This window comes from Pseudophryne corroboree, chromosome 3, assembly GCF_028390025.1.
Source record: "Pseudophryne corroboree isolate aPseCor3 chromosome 3, aPseCor3.hap2, whole genome shotgun sequence".
Classification (NCBI taxonomy): domain Eukaryota; kingdom Metazoa; phylum Chordata; class Amphibia; order Anura; family Myobatrachidae; genus Pseudophryne; species Pseudophryne corroboree.
The window spans coordinates 554,328,634-554,350,989 of NC_086446.1; the positions used below are offsets into that span (position 1 = coordinate 554,328,634).

The 22,356-nt window shown below is 43.1% G+C and overlaps 1 long non-coding RNA gene and 1 pseudogene across 2 annotated transcripts in view; one reads left to right on the forward strand and one right to left on the reverse strand.

Annotated features, from left to right (window-relative positions):
- Nucleotides 1–1,318: 1,318 nt before the first annotated feature.
- Nucleotides 1,319–22,356, forward strand: part of LOC135058015 (uncharacterized) — a 178,352-nt gene continuing 157,314 nt past the window's right edge. The window contains exons 1-2 of one of the 2 annotated variants that reach the window (XR_010244532.1): nucleotides 1,319–1,364; nucleotides 20,152–20,303. This is a non-coding gene — a long non-coding RNA (uncharacterized LOC135058015). Of the gene's footprint in view, nucleotides 1,735–20,151; nucleotides 20,304–22,356 lie in introns of both variants that reach the window. The other variant, XR_010244531.1, reaches the window with a different exon arrangement.
- Nucleotides 20,831–20,950, reverse strand: LOC134898466 (5S ribosomal RNA; annotated as a pseudogene).

The window sequence follows — 22,356 nt, forward strand, 5'->3', positions numbered from 1 at the left end:
AATGTACAGTAGATATTTATGGTATTCAGCATTTGCCACACTTCCCTTATACTTCTGCTTGTGAAAGAAGTGATCATCATTATCAGCACATATTTACACCAACCTAATTACTCGTGCAAGAGATCCATCTAAAACCAGGCAGATATCTCTGGATATCTCACTGAGATGAGTACAGCTCTGAATCAACCAAAGACGCTCACAGTTGTGTATGCTAGACACAAGACCAATCTGCAAAATTGACTTTTGTGCCATTTTGAAGCATCTCCTCAATATGGTAAGAATGCTTTTCATGCCCTGATAACTAATGTCCACCTCCCTGTTCCACCAATCACTACAATGACATCCTATTCTCTGCTCAATCCAATGAACTTTGGGTTGTCTATACTGCTGTTTAGTAAATTGAGGGGTATAGAAGGAAATGTCAAAATAGTCTTAAAGTTACTGTATGTTCCAGTGGACAACTAACTAAATTCCTGTGACATAAAATAATCAAGCTGCTCTCAAATGCATCTGCAAAAACTTTTAAAGAGTTATTCTAAAAGAGTTTTAATAGTTATTCTTAAAAACTTAAAATGGTACATAATTATTATAGTACATAAAAAAGCTGTGAACAAAATAATGGAATTATTTTTAGATCACAAATATTTATAAATAATATATATATATATATATATATATATATATATATATATATATATATATATATATATACCATACTTGCCTACCTGACCCTCTCCATGAGGGAGAAAATGCTCTGTTCCTGGACTCTCCTGGTAATGTATGATTGCCATCACCTGTGGTGAAACACCTTTCTTATCAATTAACTAGCTCACCACAGGTGATGGCAATCATACATTACCAGGAAAGTCCAGGAACAGAGCATTTTCTCCCTCATGGAGAGGGTCAGGTAGGCAAGTATGATATATACACTGTCTGTCTTGCTCACCTTGATAAAGGGGCATTTAGTGCCCTGACACGTTGGAATGCAGGTTGATGTGATTTATTAAAACACAAGCATGATTCAGTAAACCACATCTATCCAGTCTCTGAGTGCCGCTGATGGGACATTGCTGTTGGATGGACATTCCAGAGGGCACCAGAGCAATTCAATTGAAGTAAGGTGAGAGCCAATACAATCGTGACATATATATATATATATATATATATAGTGGCATGGGCAGCAGGATTTCCCTGTGTAAGTATTTTAAATCCGATGAACATGGATCCAGTCCAGGTTTTCGTTAAGGTCAGGAATGAACTGCAGACAAGTTTATTAGTGGCACCTGTTAGCTGGCTGCCTTTAAGATTTCTGTCTGTACACAGGGATAATGCTCCTGATACTGGACGAGCTGGCCAGGTGATAGGTTGGTGGCTAGGTTTATTTTAGGAGCCATTAGAGTCTATACCATTGCTGAATGTCAGAACATGGAATGTTAAGTTTTAACATGTAACCTGGCGTGAACTGCTGTTACAACCATATGAGTGACCTAACTGCTGGAGAAAAAATAAACCTGCTGTTTGAATTTTACTTGGTGTATGTGATCCTTGTCACATTTGCTGCCCAAACGGGGCCCACATAGATGGACACAGCAATGGACCCAGGATTAAATTGAGTTTGAGTGCTCTGACAGCAGCTGATTGTGTAAGTGGGTAAGGCAGCTCTAAAATGGCAACTATTTCACACCTTGACAGAATTATTTACTTCAATATGTGGATTGGAGGCCAGGACTGTTGGTAAGTGTAATGCCTTACAGTGTGTATGGCCAGTGAGACAGAAAAGTGCACACAAAAGTAGTATACTGTACATTAATAATCTGTTTTGTGAAACTGACATACCAGAGCGTTAATTAAGCCTGCTAAATTTGTCCACAAAGTTGAAAAGTAGTGCAATATAGAGGAGGTAATGAAAGTGTTTGCTAATCTGGTTGCAGGACAGAAGAAGCTGGCTGCTGGGCAGAAAACTTAGATTCAGTTGCTGCATGATGAATTAAAGGAAATGAGAAAAGCTGGGCAGGAGCAGTAGGTGTTACAAAAGCTTGCCCCATCTGATGATATTGAGGCATTATTGTGCACCTTTGAATGCACTGCTGTGGCCAGAGGAGGAGTGGAATGCCAGATTAGCTCCCTGTCTTACACCGAATGCATATGTTGATTTGACAGTGTCTGAGGCCAGCTCCTATCCCCGATTGAACTCAGCAGGTTTGTGGTGTTGGACCCCAATAAAGCCCAGGAATATCATAATTGGTGGCTGATCCCATCGAAGTCTCCTTGGTTTCAATTGGCAAAGCGTGCAGTGGTAATTGTTGCTTCTGACCATGATTTAAGGGTATTAGACAAGGTTGTACAACAATGGGCCCTACATGCTGATCACCAAACAATTGAGGAGCTGGCGGTGGTAATTGAGAGGTACCTGACCCTTGGGAAACTGAATAGAGCCAATCAAGGGTTGCAGCCATTACCTAAGCTCAGAACCCAGGTCCCTGTGGTCAAACAAAAGAACACACCTCCAGCTCTGTTTTGATTACAGTGAGTCCAGTCATGTACGCAGAGACTGTCCAAAACAGGATGAGCCAATGGATTATGACACAGGGAAAACCACTTGGCCTGTGGTCATCATGGCTGCTGAAAGCATTTCCCCAGTGGAAACTGCTCTGTTTCCTCTGTTGGTACAAATTGAAAGCCAAGAGGTCTGGGTCTTAGTTGATAATGGCAATGCCTTGACCATCATCTCTGGGGATACATGGGGACATAGAGGTCAGCCTCAGGAGCAACACAGGTTAACATTTAGTTTTGCATTTCCTTTCATCCCTATTGTGTGTGTTGTTTCGATATAACTCATTTCCCACTTCACTTCTCACTACTTTACCTCTCACTACTTTATTTCTTATCATGTTACCTTTCACTACTTAACCACTGCTGATTTTTAGCAGCTTCTTTCACTAACATAACTAACTTCACTTTTTTTCCACTATATTTTTTTTAATAGAGGGTTGCCCTGGAGTCAGAGCCGGATTAAGACCATGGGGGGCCCGGGGCACTTAAGAGAGTGGGGCCCCTAATAGAGAAGGCAGAAATATATATATATATATATATATATATATATATATACACATATACATATATATATATACACACACACACACATATATATATATATATATATATATATATATATATATATATATATATATATATATATATATTGCCTCCCCAAGCAGCACACCCCCTGCCACACCGCAGATCGGATCTCTCTTCCGATCCGATCTGCAGTGCTGTGCTCCCCGGATCCCGTCCTCACTGCAGCAGCGGGCGCACAGACAGGACAGCTGAGCTGAGCGACGGCTCAGCCGTCCAATAAAGTATGAATGAAGCAGCCTGCCGCTCAGTCATTGGCTGGGCACGCAGGCTGTTTCATTGATACATTATTGGACAGCTGAGCCCAGTGGCGTACCTAGAAATTTTTCTCCCCCAAGCCAAAAAATCCTTCGGCGCCCCCCCCCCCTCCCCATACCCCCCGTAATTGGCACTAGCAAAGGTAGAAAAATGTGCACGCCGCAGGCGCGCGCCGGCAAAAAGGGTGTGTGGCTGTCGAAATGGGCGTGGCTTTGCGTGGAGGGCGTGGCATTGCAGGAAAAGACTACCTTATACCCCAGTTTTGCAACCTGCACGCCCATACGTTGGCCATCACAGGAAAGAAAAATAATCCTGATTCATGCCCCTTACATTATTTGTCATTTTTCCTCCTTATAGTAATGCCCAGTATACATTATTCCACATACTGCAATGGCCCTTAGACATTATTCCACACACAATAATGCACATGACACAATATGCACACACTGTAATGCCCCAGACACATTATGCCACACACCGTAATGCCTGTGACACATTATGACAGGAATCGCAATGCCCGTTATACATTATGCTACACACTGCAATGCCCCTGATACATTATAGCACATACGTCTGTGACACAGTATGACACACACCACAATGATCCTGAGACATTATACCACATACCACAATGCCCGTGATATAGTATACAACACACCGTAATGCCTGATACATTATGACACACACCGCAATGTCCGTGATACATTATGCCACACACCGTAATGCCCATTACACATTAAGTTCTACAGTAAGGCTTCTAATTACTTTTAAATTACCTGCTCGTTGCCAGGGGTTTCATGCTCTTGGTTCCATGCACGGTGCCAGAGGTTTTCATGCTCAGGGTGTCATGCTCGTTGCCAGGGGTTTCATGCACTGGGTGTCATGCTCGTTGCTAGGGGGTAGTGCTTGTTGCTAGGGCCATGCTCCCAGTGCCACATATGCCCCCAGTGCCAGAAATTCCCCTACAGTGCCAGGTATATGCCCCTAGTGCCAGATATTCCCCCACAGTGCCAGGTACATGCCCCCAGTGCCACATATACCCCCCCCCAGTGCCACATATGCCCCCTCAGTGCCTGCTCCCCCCAGTGCCAAATATTCCCCCACAGTACCAGGTATATGCCCCCAGTGCCAGATATTCCCCCACAGTGCCAGGTATATGCCTCCAGTGCCAGATCTCCCCCCCCACAGTGCCAGGTATATGCCCCCAGTGCCAGATCTGCCCCCCACAGTGCCAGGTATATGCCCCCAGTGCCAGATCTGCCCCCCACAGTGCCGGGTATATGCCCCCAGTGCCAGATCTGCCCCCCACAGTGCCAGGTATATGCCCCCAGTGCCAGATCTGCCCCCCACAGTGCCAGGTATATGCCCCCAGTGCCAGATCTGCCCCCCACAGTGCCAGGTATATGCCCCCAGTGCCAGATCTTCCCCCCCACAGTGCCAGGTATATGCCCCCCAGTGCCAGATCTGCCCCCCACAGTGCCAGGTATATGCCCCCAGTGCCAGATCTTCCCCCCCCCACAGTGCCAGGTATATGCCCCCAGTGCCAGATCTGCCCCCCACAGTGCCAGGTATATGCCCCCAGTGCCAGATCTGCCCCCCACAGTGCCAGGTATATGCCCCCAGTGCCAGATCTGCCCCCCACAGTGCCAGGTATATGCCCCAAGTGCCAGATCTGCCCCCCACAGTGCCAGGTATATGCCCCCAGTGCCAGATCTTCCCCCCACAGTGCCAGGTATATGCCCCCCAGTGCCAGATCTGCCCCCCACAGTGCCAGGTATATGCCCCCAGTGCCAGATCTCCCCCCCCCACACAGTGCCAGGTATATACCCCCAGTGCCAGATCTGCCCCCCACAGTGCCAGGTATATGCCCCCAGTGCCAGATCTGCCCCCCACAGTGCCAGGTATATGCCCCCAGTGCCAGATCTGCCCCCCACAGTGCCAAGTATATGCCCCAAGTGCCTGCTCCCCCCCCATGTGTTGGAGGTACACGGACCGCATCGCGCGTCTCTCCTGTGTCCCTCCCTGGCTCTCCCCCGCTGGTCTAATACAGGAAGTGCCGGTTCGTGAGCCAATCAGAGCTCACGAATGGCACTTCCTTAGACCGGCCGGGGGAGAGCCAGGGAGGGACACAGGAGAGACGCGCGATGCGGTCCGTGTCCCTCCAACACAGCAGGGAGGGAGAGGAGACCGCAGATTGACATGCGGACGCTCGTCCGCATGTCAATCTGTTCTAAGGGAGCGGGGAGCGGAGCACAGCACCGCAGATCGGATCGGAAGAGAAATCCGATCTGCGGTGTAGCAGGGGGCCCTTTTGGAAAGGGGGGCCCGGGGTACGTATCCCCCGGGCCCCCCCCTTAATCCGGCTCTGCCTGGAGTCACTCGGCTGCTTGGGTTTGAGGTATCCCGCACCCTGGACTTGTACCCTCCAATATGTTAGGGACTTGCCCAATTAATGAGGTCACATGTACACTGGTGGGCAAGCTGTTATTTATGGCCATAACGATGCGAAGAACCTCATTCAAAATGTTAGATTTTATTGCAATGATTATTATTAAACAATTGGTAATGTTTGAATTTTGTACCTGCAGCCTTGTCTTTGTAAGCAGTGCTGAAAGGTCTCCACAGGGTCATACCTCTCATTGCCAGGATCCCTCCCTCAATATAGAGGAATGCCCATTAATGCACCTGCCAGTGGTGACCAGTAAAAATGGTAGCTGCGGTAAGCCAGGGAGGCCAGTAAAAATGGTAGCTTCCAGACCTCCTTATTTAATTATTAATTTATTACCAGTTATTTATATAGCGCACACATATTCTGCAGCACTTTATAGAGACTATTTGGCCATTCACATCAGTCCCTGGCCCAATAGAGCTTACAATCTATATTCCCTACCACATGTACTCGCACACACATTCATGTTAGGGTTGATTCTGTTAAGAGCCAATTAACCTACCAGTATATTTTGCTTTGTGTGAGGAAACCGGAGCACCCGGAGGAAACCCACACAAGTATGGGGAGAATGTACAAACTCCACACAATTAAGGCCATTGTGGGAATCAAACCCATGACCTCAGTGCTGTGAGGCAGTAATGCTAACTATTACACAATCTGTACTTCCCAATCAGCTAATTTTAGGCCTTGACTTTCTGTTACTGCCGGAGGTGATTAGCTGTCATGGTATTGCCAGGCAGACAGAGGCTGAAGGATCCCAAGAACCAAGATTTACAGGTTGCCCAAGTTCTATGACTGTAAAATCCTCCTAGCCAGTGAGCAGCAAGGGGACAATGATACTGAAGCACAGTGGTCTCCCATTGGAGAAAGTGTCTTTACAAGACTTTGGGCGGGACCAACAGAATAATGGAAATTTGATAAATGCCTTCCATAGTGTTGTAGAGGTGAATGGTAAGGTAATTACTGCTTTACCACCAGAAGCGGTGCCATACTTTGTATTGAAAAATTATTTATTGTACTGTGTTACTTATTTGCAGGGTAAAAGGTTAAACCAGTTGTTGGTTCCCTGTAAAACACGAGCAGATGGTAATAAGGGTGGCTCACACTCATCTGTGGGGTGGAGAAAACTCTCCAGTATATACAGTTAAGGTTCTTTTGGCCAGGCATTTATGCAGCAGTAAAGAAATATTGGCAAGAATGCCAAGTGTGTTATAAGACGGCATCCTGGCCAGAATTTAGGGCTCTATTGATTCCTCTGCATATCATCTCCATGCATTTTGAGCACATTAGTATGGATTTGATAGGGCCAGTGGAGAAAAACTGCTTGTGGGTATCAATATATATTAGTAGTGGTTGACTATGCAACCAGATACCCGGAGGCCATACCACTACGTAATATGAACCAAACCCTTAAGCAAATGGAAAAAAAAGGGCAGTGTCTCAGGAGAAGCATGATTGGGACCTACTCCTAACCTTTCTGATGTTTGCAGTTTGAAAGTTACCCCAAGCCTCTTATCCCCTTCAAACTTCTCTATGGTAGAAAACCCAAGGTAATTTTAGATCTGGTAAAAGAAGGGTGGGAGCAACCATCACCCAAGAGCCTAACAAATTTCAGATTTTAGCCCAACTGTTTGACCATTTAAGGCAAATTGAGCCACTTACGAATTAGCACATGAACAGGGCTAAACAGCGTCAAAAACATAGTTATGATGTTACTGTAGTTAACCAGTCTTTTAAACTGGAAGATAAGGTAGTACTTCTCGTACCCACCACTGAATGTAAAATGTATGCCTAGTGGCAAGACTCTTATGAGATAATAGAGGTAGTGGGACCTGTTAACTATAAGGTTCAGCAAGAGGATAGAAAGGAGGAAGTCTACATATATCATGTGAATTTATGAAAACCCTGGGAAAAAATACCAGTCAACCCTCTTTAGTGGCCATAAAACCCTCAGATTGTCATGTTCATATGGAAGTCTCCTTTAATCTCAGCCAGAAACAAGAAGTGGTAGACTTAGTAGCAGAGTCCTTAGTAGTACAGTATGTGTTTGGGCAAAACCCAAATCATACAGCATGATATTATTACTCCACCCAGGGTGGTAATAAAACAAAGGCCATATCACATACCTGAGGCTAAACAGGCAGCAGTAAAACGGGAAGTGGAGGAGATGCTGCATCTAGGGGTCATAGAGAAGTCAAACAGTAAATGGAATAATTTCATTGTCTTAGTGCAGAGGTTCTCAAACTCGGTCCTCGGGGGCCCACACAGTGCATGTTTTGCAGGTCTCCTCACAGAATCGCAAGTGAAATAATTAGCTCCACCTGTGGACCTTTTAAAATGTGTCAGTGAGTAATTAATACACCTGTGCACCTGCTGGGTAACCTGCAAAACATGCACTGTGTGGGCTCCCGAGGACCGAGTTTGAGAACCTCTGTCTTAGTGACTATGCCTTCAGGAGCCCTAAGAGGTTGTAATGATATCAACAAATTAAATAAAAAATTTCTGTTTGACGCCTACACTTTGCCCCGAGTTGAAGAATTAAAAGAAGATTTAGCAAAAAGTCAGTACTGTATCTCACTACTCTTGATTGGTTCTGGCAAATTCCTTTGACTGAAGCTGCCAAGGCCAAGGCAGCCTTTTCCACCCCGGAGGGTCTCTTTCAATATAAAGTGCTGCCTTTTGGTTTACATGAAGCTCCTGCAACATTCCAAAGAGCTAAAAACAAGTTGCTCTGGACTCATAGAGAATATGCCAAGGCATATTTAGATGCTATTGTCATTTTTAGCTCGACTGGGAGTAACACCTTCTGAAGGTGGAGGCAGTGTTACAGTCTCTATGGGTACAGGGTTTCAAAGCTAACCCAGAGAAGTGTGCCATCAGATTGGTGGAGGCAAAGTGTTTGGGAAATATCATAGGCAGAGGGCAAGTTAAGCATCAATCTAATAAAGCAGAAGCAGTGCTCACATGGCTTAAACCAAAATGTGAGTCACAAGTCAGGGCATTTCTTGGTCTAGTATGCTGTTATTGCAGCTTTATTTGTAATTTTGCCACTAGGGTGGCACCACTAACTGAGTGTCTGAAGAAACAGTCCCCAGATATAATAATATGGTCTAGAAAGGCAGAGGCTGCATGGCAGGATTTAAGGCATGCCTTGTGTGCAGAGTCTGTTTTACAGGTTCTAGATTTCAAAAAGCAAGTTATATTGCAGAAGGATGCCTCTGGGATTAGGTTAGGTACAGTCCTTTCCAAAGAGGTAGATGGGGAGGAGAAACCCATCCTCTAAAGAAAGAAAAAAGATTGGCTGCGAGTTCAGTGTTGTTAGTATACCATAATTGTGGAGAGCTGACAACCAAAGTATGTAAAATATATTTATTAAAATAATAATAATAATAACACACCAATAAAAGACTATTACACAATATATAAAAGAATTGTAAATGTGTATATACTCTGAAAAACCGTAAATATATCTAATGAACGGTATCCACAATTGAAATAATTAAAGCAATGTATAGAATATTAGCTCAGTGTAGATATAGATTTGTAACACTGTTTAAAAAATGTATCCTTATTCTTACATGCTTATTAAGATTGTATCGCTTAAAAAGTTTAACTTAGTGGCAGATCTTGCTACAGGTGTAGAGGCAACATGCACACTCTAGCTGGTGGAAACATAGAAGTCCCGACAGTAAATAAATGTCAATTATTGATAATATATAATTATCTGTCCTGGGGCTATAAACATCGAGCGTCCTCGGTGAAGTCCACTAAAGCCCACTGATTAATTAAACAGGGAGAAGGAGTGAGCTGGATTGCTCTAACAGAGGCTGCTGTATATTTACCGGCGTCTTTAAGATGGTTTGACCAGGGTCTTCATGTGATCTCCCGAGGCCTAGGGGAAGTCCTTTGATACCCACTTAGATGAAATGACCGATATTTGTAGTCAGAGCTGCTGCTATTGATTGAATGCGCCGTGCAGTAGCTGTGGCCAGGGACGCCGTAAGTGGGTTACTAGTACGGAGAGTCCTCTGATAGCTGTGGGCGCCGTATGATAGCGCTGGCCGTAGCCATCCTTAATTGCAAGGAGAAACCTCTGCTGGCTGTACGCGCCATACAAAGGCGCTGACCGAAGCCGCCGTTTGTTGCAGAGGTTTCAACGGGGAGAGAGCAGCCACTGGAAATATGAAATAAAGTGCAAGGTGGTAGCGTTGGCCGGAGCAGCCTCTTATAAATAAAGTGGATCTTCTGTGGAGTAACAGGAGGTGTCCCCGTGAATAAGCGATGCCAATGGATAAAGTTCAGTAGTCGTGATCAGAGTATAGGGGGAGGAGAAATCCTCTACCTTAGCCGGAAATTGCTGCCCAGAGAACACAAATACTCACCCATGGAAGAGGAGTGCTTGGCAGTTAAATGGACAGTAGAATCGGTAAAATATTATTTACTGCGGTGAGAATTTCAGCTAATCACAGACCATGCACCCTTACAATGGATGCACATGAAAAAAGAAGTAAATGCTTGTGTAACCATTGGTTTTTGGCTTTACATCCATTTAAATTTGATGCACAGCATTGTCCTGGAAAACACCTAAATGCATATGCCCTTTCCAGGTGGTTTGTGGATTCCGATCTTCCTCACTACCCTGTTGTGAAGCTAGGGGAGAAGAAGGAAGAAGGTGAAGAAGGGGAACTATTTAGGATGGTGGGGTGTGTTCCTGGTTGGATGGCACAAACAGAGGTAGGCACGGCAAAGAGCTCACCTTGAAATTCTTAACTTCACCAAGGTGGTTGAAGATAAGCAGGGAGAAGTGTGGCAGAGGCAGCAGGATTTCCCTGTTAAAGGATGTAACACCAATTTAACATGGATCCAGTCCAGGTTTTCCTTGAGGTCAGGGATGAACTGCAGTTAAGTTGATTAGTAGCACTTGTTAGCTGCCTTTAAGAATTCTGTCTGTGCACAGGGATAATGCTAATTATGCTGGACAAGGTGGCCAGGCAATAGGCTGGGGGTCTAGGTTTACGTTAGGAGCCATTGGAGCCTATACTATTGCTGATTGTCAGAACATGGAATATTATGCTGTAACCTGTAACCTTCTGCGAACTGCTGTTACAATCATATGAGTGACCTAACTGCTGGAGAAAAGAATAAACCTGCAGTGTAATTTTTACCTGGTGTACGTGATCCTTATCACTATATATGTATATGTGTGTGTGTGTATGTGTGTGTGTGTATGTATGTATGTATGTGTATATATATATATATATATATATATATATATATATATATATATACATATACACTGTTTGTACAGATATATCCTCTCTCACTGTTGCTGTGATGGCACACTGATTCTGGTATAGTAGGCAATAAGCTGTACATATATTTCCGCTATGCATAGACTTCAATGGGAGCTGGAGGTTGCAAGTACCGGCTGCCTTTTTGAAGTCAATGGGAGCCAGGTAGCGATACACATGAAGTGGCATGCTGCTCTGCATATGCATAGTGGTCCTGCTACAGGATACTGTTGTACGCAGCAATACTGTAGGGAGACACGATTGTGTGTATATACTCTGTGTGTGTGTATATATACTCAGCGCTACACCATATATGAGTAGTCGAGCAGAGTCTTAATTCAGAGAGGTTGGTAGTGTCCAACTCTATAGAGTCAATCAACACTCCCTTTTTAAAGGGTGGCAGCCATAATCCAGATGACCGAAGTTCAATAAGGCTTGTTTGTTAGATCTAGGAAAAAGGTGAAAACAGCGCCTACTAGTGTAGTATATAAGGATCTCAACAAATGTGAACCTTAACCCGTTTGTAACACCCTTGAAATAAGCAATTACCATCTCAAGTGGACATATCCATTTTACATGACGCACACAATTCAGGTGATGTTCACAGTCTAGATGGATGTCACAGTCAGTATTGGAACCTCATGAACTTTCCAATTCTCAATGATATCAGGAATATAGGAGAGAACAAATGGGGGAGCCAAGATAGTGTAATACAGTTTAACACAAGATTTTTTTGATTAAAAAACATCAAATGCCCGTACATTAAAAAGATACAAAAACAGCTTATCTGATCTGTAGTAGGTAAGGTCTGGTCAGTCTAACTCAATGCATTTCATCCTTCTGGCGTCACTGGCCTGGACTTCATCAGGAGTGTAGTGCCCTATTGCGCTCTAGATCTATTTATTCCACTTTTGCCTGGGGCGCCACCTTCCGGAGGGCACCGGCGCCATCCGGAGGGCGCCGCACCATGGAAAGATCCGCTACTGCTGTGCCCCCCGCTTCCCGATGTGTCCCGCTGCCGCTGCCCGCTGTGTCCCACTGTGAAGGGAACTAGATGCGTAGCGTCTAGTTTCCCTTCGTGGAGAGGACCTTTACTGTGCGGTGCGTGATGACGTCATCGTGCACTGCACAGCAAAGGTCCTCTCCACGAAGGGAACTAGACGCTGCGCGTCTAGTTTACCATCGTGGAGAGGACCTTTACTGTGCGGTGTGCGATGACGTCATCGCGCACTGCACAGCAAAGGTCCTCTCCACGAAGGGAACTAGACGATACACGTCTAGTTTACCTTCGTGGAGAGGACCTTTACTGTGCGGTGCGCAATGACGTCATCGCGCACCGGACAGCATTTCAGCGGCGCTACTCTACTGTACAGGGGGCGTAACTGACCACACCACCTTATGAAGCCACGCCCCTATTTCCCACCCAGGGCGCAAAAAGGGCTAGAACCGGCCCTGTGTCCACTTGAGACGGTACTTGCTTATTTCAAGGGTGTTACAAACGGGTGAAGGTTCACATTTTTTGAGATCCTTATATACTACATTAGTAGGTGCTGTTTTCACCTTTTTCATATATATATATATATATATATATATATATATATATATATATATATATAGATATAGTGATTCAAAAGTCGCAGTACACCCTTTTGTTTCAAAAACAGTGCACAAAATGGGAAAACTGAATGCTCCAGTAAGGTATGGGTGAGGTGGGCTTTCTTTAGGGTATGTACCCAAAATGGGCTCCATCTTGTAATTGGCCATCTTGAATATAAGCCACTTTTTTCAAATGGAAAGGAGGTTGTGTAACATGTCAAACAACATAATTTGCTGAAAAGTTTATTGCTGCAAACAGATTTGAAATAGCAGTTATTGTTCAAAAGATACATCACTTTTTTGTTTGCATGTAACTGAAGATGGCTTTGACAAAATAAGAGAGAATTGAGGTCATTTTGATGTCTGGAGAACAAAGTTTCCATGTCATAGCTGCAGATTTTAGCAACCAGCACCCAGAAGGACCTCAAATTTCACATAACACTGTCAGGTGCCTAATGTCTATATTCCGAGAAACTGGGACTGTGGCTGACAAGTCACGGAGGGGTGTAGTATGGTTTGCAGGCATCTGGGTTCCTGGTGGGCAGCAGACCGACTTCAGGATCCCGACTGCCAGCATACCAACAGCAGGGCAAGTGCAAATGATCCCCTTCCAGGCTCGCTGCGCTCGCCATGCAGAGGGCACGGTGGCCCGCTATGCACGCCACGCTATTTATTCTCCCTCCAGGGGGGTCGTGGATCCCCAAGAGGGAGAATAGGTGTCGGTATGCTGGGTGTCGGGATTCCGGTGCTGGTATACTGAGCACCGGGATCCCAGCAGTTGGCAAACTGAATATCACCCATCACGGAGTGGTCATCCAAAAAGTGCTACTGATGAGGCATCCTTCGTGAAAAGCCCATAACGCAGTACACAATGTTTGTCAGCAGATTGTGGAATTAGCCAGTCAACGATCGTACGAATCCTTCATGCCCATCAATGGCATCCATTCAAGATCCAGATACTCCAGTACCTAGCATAGGATGACCCAGCAACATCAACATGATCCCTCTTTTGCACAAGGCATCTTGTTCAGTGATGAGGCAAACTTTTATGTCAGTGGTGAAGTTAACCGTCACAACCACAGGTACTGGAGAGACCATGATACACACTGGATGGAACCTTCCAATGTTGTTGCTAAAGTAAAGGTTATGGTGTGGTGTGGATATGTGGTACCCGTGTAATTGGACCCATTTTCATTGACCAGAACCTAAATGCACAACACTACCTCGAAATGTTGCAAAAAGTGGTGTTCCCCTCAGTTCTGAATGAAGATGGCAGTTACTTTCAACAGGATGGGGATCCACCACACTACAGAGCAGTTGTTCATCAGTGGTTAGATGGTCAGATAAGTGTTCTAAATTATACTTAATGGGTATATTGATATTTTTAAACTTTCATGTTTTAGTATATTATTAGGAAGTCCTCTAATCCTCTTAATTTTAGTATCAAACATGTTCAGTTTGAATGAGGTACAGACATTTTTAAAACTTTTTTTTCTTTCTGTTTATTACCATGGCCACTAAAAACCGTTACACTAGGTTTTACTACTAAAGCCACCATTGTATATTACTTGCTCTAACTCAAATTTTATTTTTGGTCATTGGATTAGTCGACGTGGTTCTGTGGAATGGCCACCCAGATCACCTGACCTCACACCTCTTGACTTTTATCTGTGGGGTCATTTAAAGCAACTTGTGTATGTGGAGAAAATAAGAAACATAAATTTCTAGCAATGCATTGAAGAAGTGTGTACCTGCATTCCTTTGGAAATCCTTCTGTGAGTGCATGATGATTGTATCCAAAGCCTTTGAAGTTGTGTTGACCAAGAGGGACAACATGTTGAACACAGTGAATGACTGTCCTTTCTGGAGAACAATTCAGCCTGTAAAAAAAAGTGTTGTAACTTTTGAACCAAAACTCCTATTTCAAATCTGTTTGCAGTAATAAACTTTTCAGAAATTCTGATGTTGTTTGACATGTTATATGAACCCATTTCCTTTTGAAAAAAGTGACTTAGATTCAAGATGTCCATTTTCAAGATGGCGCCCATGTTCGCTACATACCCTAAAAAATAGCCCACCTCCCCCATATCTTACTGGAGTATTCAGTTTTCCCATCTTCTCCACAGTTTTTGAAACAAAAGGGTGTACTGCGACTTTGGAATCACACTATATATATATATATATATATATATATATATATATATATATATATATACACAAACCTGGTTTACAGCTCACCTGCCAACAGACTACTAGCTTTCAAAGTGAGACAGTCACCAACACACCTACATAGCAGCTGATCCAGGTTAAAGGTAAATGAGCTTAGGGGTGCATGAGAGAGAGATATGGTCACAAATGGGCCAATTAAAAATTAACCCTGTTATACAAACAAACACGAGGAACCACTGCACTCCCCATTCCCAGGGGTTGGGGTGCGGTGGGCTGTGACCACCGAACTCAAATATACCAAACCGAAAACCCAGCACTCTCCTAAGCAGCTTCATTCTTTATTTAGATGTAACATTAAAGCATTAAGGTGAATTGCTCTTTAAGTAAGTTATTTTCCCGGCGTAGATGGTGTGCACTATTTGTGGTGTAGGTTGTATAGTAGTGTTTTTTAAGTCGCACAATTATTAGGTCATAAAGTGGGCGGTTTTGGCGCCATTTTCAATTGGGATTAGGTGTATATATAGAGCCAGTCAGGCATGTGTTACGTTCCTGATGCTCAGAACTAGAAAGATGTTGCGAAGTGAGTCCAGAGCACCAGGACGTGACGCTGAAATAGGGAGGGAACGGAAATATCCCCTAGCACACTACCTCCGTTGTTTTACCTGTGTGGTCAGTTCACGGCTGAGTGACTATGGTTTCTTGGGCCCACGGCAGCCGCGTTTGAAGGGCGGATTAGGTCTGCCCAACTCCGATGCCCCCAGGTCTTAGCGTGAGACAAAGCGTGAACCGAGACAGGATAATAACAAGGGGACCTCTAACTAAAGCAAACAGAAGCTAGGGGCTACTAACTACCCTAAAACTAAATTTATGTGCGGCACGCCGCCAAAGGAAAAGAACAACAAGAAATATCACTGTCCACTCCCCCACACGGCACCGCCGAGTTCCGGGGAGGACAGTGAAAAGCGGAAACCTCCGCAAAAACCACCAATACAAAAAGTACCAACAGGACTAAGCGGCCTAGGCCGCAACACGTGGCAGAAGCCGCTACTCACGAAACCGGGAGAGAACCCCAACAAACGAGAACCCTCAGATGACTGCAACAGGTTCACTTGAACAGGAAGGATTCCCAGGACCGGCTTCAGAACTCCAGGACTCTGGAGCACAGGGAGCAGGATCAACCAGATACAGCTGACCAGGAACAGACGTTACAAGGCAGGAACAGCATACAGGAAGCTATCACCGGCGTCTGTGCCAGGTAGTGAGGGAGAATATAACAGGGAGCCCTCCAATAGCTGCAGCGAAGCTTAATTAGTAATGTCGTGCAGCTGCCCTGCTGCACGACCAGAGCTAACAGGTGTATTGATTGATAGGAAGCAACGGGGAACGCGGTTCGTCTGTGGTGTCCCCGTTGCTAAGGGTCCGGCGGCTACGCGCGCACGGCATCCCAGCGTTGCCAGGGACCCGGCGGCTAAGCGTGCACGGCGTCCTGGCGTTGCCAGGGACCCGGCGGCTCAGCGTGCACGGCGTCCTGGCATTGTTAGGCGCCGGGCGGGCAGGAACGGAGGTGCGGCGGCCGTGAGCGTCGCTCGGAAGCAGACCGAGCGGCGCCGCGCACCTAACAGCATGGCTTATTTTACTGCTGGATACCTGGGATGATCTGCTGCTTGGTTTCATTACCTGATGTATAGCTGCTACAGATAGCCTCCTGAGGAAGGCCCGTTTAGGGCCGAAAGCGCTTGAGGATACCATTCAAGTGGAATATGTAACGTATATCACAATAAATGAGAACATTTTTGCATATTTTGGAAAGTCTGGAGAGTGCCTCCATTACTTATCTCTCTCTCTCTCTCTCTCTCTCTCTCTCTCTCTCTCTCTCTCTCTCTCTCTCTCTCTCTCTATATATATATATATATATATATATATATATATATATATATAATCCGCAATTAGGGCAGCACTCCTAGTAACAAATACAACAGCTCCTGTGCCCTTCTAGGTGCCCAAATAGGCCCACAGCATACTTCCAGGTACGGCGGCACTCGGATATAAATACGTTTAAGGCAGAATGTACAACGTTTCGGAGAACTTTATTTCCACTGATGACGGAGTGGAAATAAAGTTCTCCGAAACATTGTACATTCTGCCTTAAACGTATTTATATCCGAGTGCCGCCGTACCTGGAAGTATATGTATATATATATATATACACACAAATCTCCAAGTGCGGCACTCCTGGACTATTCAAATAAATCACAGCTCAGACAGGCAGATATAATAACGTTTCAGTGCCACTTTATTGGGGCACTTTCATCAGACTACGTGAGGGCACCCGGACGGGTACTGCAATCAGAAGGAGAGCCGGACCATACGGTATATATATATATATATATATATATATATATATATATATATATATATATATATATATAATATACATATACAGTTCTGGAAGGCAGCATTCCCTCAACAATATTAACTGCTCCGGTGCCCTCCTTAACTCCTCAACTTAGCCATGGGTCCTTATACACAGCGATGCAGGTGGCACTCGGAAACAACTGCTATTGCTACCTGCGTACATTGGGGGTAATTCCAAGTTGATCGCAGCAGGAATTTTTTAGCAATTGGGCAAAACCATGTGCACTGCAGAGGGGGCAGATATAACATTTGCAGAGAGAGTTAGATTTGGGTGTGGTGTGTTCAATCTGCAATCTAATTTGCAGTGTAAAAATAAAGCAGCCAGTATTGACCCTGCACAGAAATAAAATAACCCACCCAAATCTAACTCTCTCTGCAAATGTTATATCTGCCACACCTGCAGTGCACATGGTTTTGCCCAATTGCTAACTTTCTTGCTGCTACGATCAACTCAGAATTACCCCCATTGTCAGTTGATTACGAGTGCCGCCTGCATCTTTACATAGAAACATAGAAACATAGAATTTGACGGCAGATAAGAACCACTTGGCCCATCTAGTCTGCCCCTTTTTTTTATCCTTTAGGCAATCTCAACCCTTTTTTGAACCTTAATTCTTTGTAAGAATATTCATATGCCTATCCCAAGCATGTTTAAATTGCTCTACAGTCTTGGCTTTTACCACCTCTGATGGTAGACTATTCCACTTATCCACTACCCTTTCTGTGAAGTAATCTTTCCTTAAATTTCCCCTGAACCTCCCCCCCTCCAGTCTCAGTGTATTTCCTTGAGTTCTAATATTTCTCTTCCTTTGAAGAATGTTTCCCTCCTGAACTTTGTTAAGACCCTTGCTATATTTGAAAGTTTCTATCATGTCCCCCTTTCCCTTCTCTCCTCCAAACTATACATGTTAAGATCTTTTAGCCTTTCTTGGTACGTTTTGTGATGTAGGCCATGCACCATTTTAGTTGCCCTTCTTTGTACACTCTCTAATGTATTTATATCCTTCTGGAGATATGGTCTCCAGAACTGGACACAGTATTCCAGATGGGGCCGCACCAATGACCTATACAGTGACATCATTTCTTTTTTCCTACTACTGATTCCTCTCCCTATGCAACCAAGCATCTGACTTGCCTTTCTCATTGCTTTGTTGCATTGCTTTCCTGCCTTCAAGTCACTTGAAATAGTGACTCCTAAATCCCTTTCCGCCTCAGTAGTTTCCATTATAGTACTCTTGATACTATATTTAGCCTTTGGGTTTTTGAGAACCAAGTGCATGATTTTGCATTTTTTAGCATTAAACTTTAGTTGCCACGTTCTTGACCATTTATCAAGCCTACCTAGGTCATCAATAATTTGTTTTACCCCTCCCGGTGTGTCTACCCTGTTGCATATCTTTGTATCATCTGCAAAAAGGCATACCTTCCCTTCAATACCATCTGCAATGTCACCAACAAAGATATTAAAGTGAACTGGACCAAGTACAGATCCCTGGGGTACTCCACTGGTAACATTTCCCTCCATAGATTGCACTCCATTAGCTAAAACTGTCTGTTTCCTATCCTGCAACCAGGTTCTTATCCATTTAACTGTTTTATAATCCGCCCCCACGCTTTCAAGTTGATTTAGCAGTCTGCGATGTGGGACAGTGTCAAATGCCTTACTAAAGTATAGATATGCTACATATACAGCTCCCACTTGATCTATTATTTTTGTCACAGAGTCAAAAAAGTCAATAAGATTTGTTTGGCATGATCTCCCACCAGTAAATCCATGCTGTTTTGGATCCTGTAAGTGGTTTGATTTAAGATATTCCACAACTCTTTCTTTTAATTGTTTTTCCATTACTTTCCCTACTACTGATGTAAGGTTTACTGGTCTGTAGTTACTTGCTTCCACTTTTGTGCAGTGAAACTACATTTGCTCTTTTCCAGTCCTCTGGAATAGCACCTGTATTTAGTGACTGGTTAAATAATTCTATTAAAGGTGTAACCAGCACATCTTTTAGCTCTTTGAGTATCCTTGGGTGTATCCCATCTGGTCCCATTGATTTATCCACTTTTAGTTGTGGAAGTTCTGTTAGGACCTTCTCCTCTGTAAATGTACTTTCATCTGCCTTATTTTTATGAATGTCCTTGCAACTTAACTGTGGCCCCATCCCTTCTTCTGTAGTAAATACTGAGCAAAAATAATTATTTAGGTGATCTGCTATTGCCTTGTCTCCCTCCACCAAATGCTCACTCTCTGTCTTAAGTCTTATTATTCCTCTTATTATTATCCTATTATTATCCTATTATTATTCCTACTATTATTATCATTGTGTGTGTGTGTGTGTGTGTGTGTGTGTGTGTGTGTGTGTGTGTATATATATATATATATATATATATATATATCACGGATTTTGTAACAGTCTGTTATGAGCCACAAAATCATATGAATAAACTTTGTTATACCTGGTTGTACCTAAATGATTTCATTTTGAGGAGAGTGCCCTTGCAAATGGTTGGATACCGCGAGTTAGATATGTGGATCCACTGATCTGGTGGACACCCACTGGGAGCACCCCACTAATGAACTTGTCTGATGAGTTTTTTTTTCTTTTTGACCATGGTGGTCTCAATTGATAACTGTTCATAATCAAAATAATTGATTTGATTTTATGTATTTAATTATGATTCTGTAAAACGAGATTCTGCAAAACCATTTTGGTAAATTTACTTATGGTTATGAATCTTTTTTTGTATTTTTAAATAATGAAATACTAACTGTAATAAGTTTGTAGATTTTATTTTTTGGATATAAATGTTGTTCTCCTTTTTTCCTCTTTATTATACCAGCTCCAAATGGATTTCCCCTGATGAAGTCCTTATAAGGATGAAACACGTTGGGTCCAAAGATTAATTATCTTCTTTAAGGACAACAAGCCCCAGAAATGATCAGCTCTTTAGGGGTTTCTTTGTCCAATTGTTATGTATAAATACATTTTAATGTAAGTATTACAATCATTTTATTAAAAAAATGTTTTTAACAATTAAAAATAACATAGGGGAATACATATAGGAGCACTAGGAGAAGGTAAAAAAGAGATAGAGAAGAATATGGAATATATAAAGACTAAAATATAAAACTTTATCTAAAATGAGAGACTTAAAGCTTATCTTAGTGTGGAGAGTCAATGAGGTACCCCTAGCGCGTTTCGTCTGTCTGATGATCAATATTGCTGTGAAGTGGCAATAGGAGATAAAATACTAACATGAGCAATATTACTTATTTAGATAGTGAGAGCGTATGAGGGATGCAGACTAGTAGAAATAAGGAGTAACACAGTAGTGTTATAACAAAAACAGATACTAAAAGAATGTACAGTAAGTGATTATAACTAGTAGAGAAAAAATATATATATATATCACTAATAGTGGTGTTACAAAAATTTGTGAATAAGTTTGGTCGGCCCCAATTATTCGAAGCTATATGTGTGTATAGATACCATTCGGCCACAACCATGTTTCGGCCTTATTTGTACAGTACTTTATCTTCCCGAGTGGTCTCCCATCTGGTACTGATCCAGCCCTGCACTGCTTAGCTTCCAAGATTGGATGGATTTGGGCATGGAGCCAGTGTGGTATGACTGTATCTTGCGGCGACAGAGAATAGCCCGGTATCATTCTAGTAATTTTATTGTGCATAATGTTTATACAAAATTCAATATAGAAGTGAAAAGAGGAGGCACGTGAAGAAAATGTAGTAGAGGTGAACAGGAGGGGTGTCGGGAAGTTTTTACACTGAGTGATAAGCAACTTCATCAAAATAAATCAATCTCATATCCTTCATTGAAGCCCCTGGGGTGCATGGTTTTAAATTGGAAGATCCAAACCATTTCCCATTGGGACAGTTTGTTTACCAGGACACTGCCTCTTTCACCAATCTGTATGTGTTTGATAGCCTAAAAGGACATTTCTTCCGGGTTAGAGTTAAGTTCAAGATTGAAATGTCTATACTGTATATAAGATGAGTGTCCACTTTGTTCTTAATGTTTCGAACATGCTCTGGAATCCTCAGTTTTAAGGGTCTTTTGGTCTTCCCTAAATACTTTTTGGTGCATGTGCATTCCAATATGTATACGACTGATGTAGTGTTACAGTTCATGAACTCTTTTATTTTAAATTCCTGGGTACTGTCCATGCCATTAAAGGTTTTTCTATTGGAATTCAGGTACTTGCAGATGTTACATCGTCTGCACTTGAAGGCTCCCACACACTTTGGAAAGGAGTTGCTGATACTTCCAGACGGCAGTTCATGCAGCATTCTTGGTGCGAGAATATCTTTCATATTCTTTGATTTGCGAAATATGATTTTGGGTTTGCCTGAAAGAATCTATTTAAATACTGGGTCCATCAGGATTATTCCCCAGTGGTTCCTGAGTGAAGTCCTGATTGAGTTCTCTTGATGGTTGTAGGTGGTGATAAAAGCGGTGGACTCTTTTTTTTTTTTTTCTCTTCCCTTCTCTTGTACTGTAAGAGGTCATTCCTATCCTGATTCCTAGTTCTTAAGATGGCTTCTTCCAAGAACGTCTTAGGGTAAAGCTTTTCTTCAAATCTTCTCTTGTAGATCTTAAGTTGATCCTCACATTCCTCAGTTTTGCTACAGTTTCTCTTGATCCTGTGGAACTGTGAGTAAGGGATGTTGTTCCTCCATTTCTTGAGATGGCTGCTTTTATAATGTAAGTAACTGTTTTTGTCCATTTCCTTGATGTCGTTTTTGGTGGATACTGTTTCGCCCTCAGCAGTTACAACCAGATACAAGAATTCAATAGACACTTTATTTATGTTAAATGTAAATGAGAGATTCATATCATTGTTTTGTAAAGTTTTAAAAAAGTCATTAAAAAGTTCAGTACTGCCATTCTATATGATTAAAATGTCATTGATGTATCATTTATAAAAAAAACAGCATGTTCTTCATAAAAGATAATCTATGGGACATTGCCAAGAGAAAGATGATAGACACGAGACCAAACAATGCAGAAGAGCTGAAGGCCGCTA